Below are 2,038 nucleotides of genomic sequence, written 5' to 3' on the forward strand. Positions count from 1 at the left end.
GCACCCCCCTGGAGAATGCTGGAGCTAGAAAGCTTGTGTCTGCACAGAAATGTATTATGTGAAGTGCACATAGGAAGAGCCAGAAAATCCTAGGGCTGCTTTCTGCTGGCAGATGTTTTTCATTGTGTATGTGTTCTGGTGCACACTGACACTTTCTCTGCACCTTCAGTAGGGTTTAAACTACTGTGTTGGCATCTTCCAAGGAAAAGTCAGAGGTCTTGTCTTAGGAGCAAGCACAGCTGAAGACAGAAACTCTTCGAAGACTCCCAATTCAGTTTCTTTTTGTGTTAATGTAATTTTATTATGCAAAAATCAATGTTTTTCCTCCAGTTCTAATAATCCCAAAGGAACACTTCTGTCAGGCTGTTACGTCTCTTCTTCATCCCTCTGTCCCACGGATGCATCCGTTCTAGATGTGTGTTTTAGATTGCTAAAGAGCTCCTGACAGTCCATTTATCTTGGAATCACTTCCTGTCAGCATGAGCAATGAACAGCTGTTTTGCCTTCCAGTTTTTGGTGCAGTACCCTTTGGTTTGCAAAACCTGCCTGGGAATGTTTGTGCTTCGAGAATCCACTTCTAACAGAGATTTTTTTTGAAATTATGAAAATGTTTTTATTAGCGGAAGAGCTCAGTCACCCTTTTCTTTCAGGAGGCAGCTTGGACCATAAAAAGTAGGTTATTGAGTGGGGAGTCAGGAGATCTGGGTTCTGTTCTTATTTCTGTCAGTACCTCAGGGTTTGTGTACACTGGGAATTTAATTCAGATTAAGGTAAAGTGTGAATTTAAAAGCAAATTGGCTAATAGCAGTTAATTTCCTGCATGCGTGTCTTACCCCATGCTTTATTTGCAAGAGTGTTGCTTTCACCGAATTAAACCAACTTAACATAAAGAACGCGGGAATAACTGCCTGTGTAGACAAATACTTGATGAGGTAACATGGGCAAGGCTCATTACCATTTCACAGATGAGGAAAACTCAGGCACGGAAGGCTATGATGATTGCCTACCTATTGTAAATTCTTAGAAATGTGTGAATGAAATGTACTAGATACGTGATTGCTTATCACCTGATTTAATTCTTGTATTGCCAGCCCCAGGCATCCAAAAATCATGCCAGGGACCAAAAACTCATAAGACTGATGAAAATACATAATACATTTGGGTTTAATTTTTATTTTCTATCTACTGTGTTAAATCTGAGATTTCTTTCAAAATCGCTTGCCTCCAGAATACTCAATTTTAAGAAAAAAAACCAGAATACTACAAGATTTATTCTAATATCCTGAGTAGCAACACCAGTTTAAAATAGGTTGGAGATGTGGGCTTTCTCTCAGCTGAAGTCACAAATATAATAATTTTCCAACAAAATAACTGCTATCAGCATTTGGATCAGAGATGTCTGTTGTAATATTTATGAGTGCCTATAATATTTATGACTACTACATGTTTGTCTGGTTGTTATAAGGGGATTTACTATATGAAAACATGGGGTAAATTTGAGAAGAGGCTGCTTCAGGGGCAGGCAGTTATTTTGGGCAGAGGGCCGCTTACCAAGTTTTGGCAAACTGGAGGGCTGTATGGGTAGACAGGTGCTCCACTCCCTGGTCGCCATCCTGTGACTGGAAGTCCCACCCCCTGACCTTTGCCACCTGAAGTCCCTTCCCTTGCCCCCCGGAAGTACTCCTTTCAGCAAGGGGTTTTGTCATCTCGGAACCAGAAAAATGCCAAATTATGTTTTAAAAAGCAAACATCTATAACATTCATTAATTTGATTTCAAAAACTATTTTTGTCCTGATTTGCATGCGTTTGTGTAGTGTACATAGAGGTGATCGATCGCACAACAGCTTAAAATGAATTCTTACTCTTGTCTATCGTGGGGGGTGCGTACAGGTTTGTGGGGGGCTGCGAGTGTGTGGGTATGTGGGGTATCGGTGGGTATGGAGTGTGTGGGGGTATGGCTGGGGTGTATGAGGGGATGTGGGGGGTCTGCATGTATGGCAGTGCGAGGGGGTGTGGATGCATGTGTATGGTGGGGTG

The sequence above is a fragment of the Crocodylus porosus genome, unplaced genomic scaffold (genome assembly GCF_001723895.1).
Source record: "Crocodylus porosus isolate Cpor-Errol unplaced genomic scaffold, CroPor_comp1, whole genome shotgun sequence".
Classification (NCBI taxonomy): Eukaryota; Metazoa; Chordata; order Crocodylia; family Crocodylidae; genus Crocodylus; species Crocodylus porosus.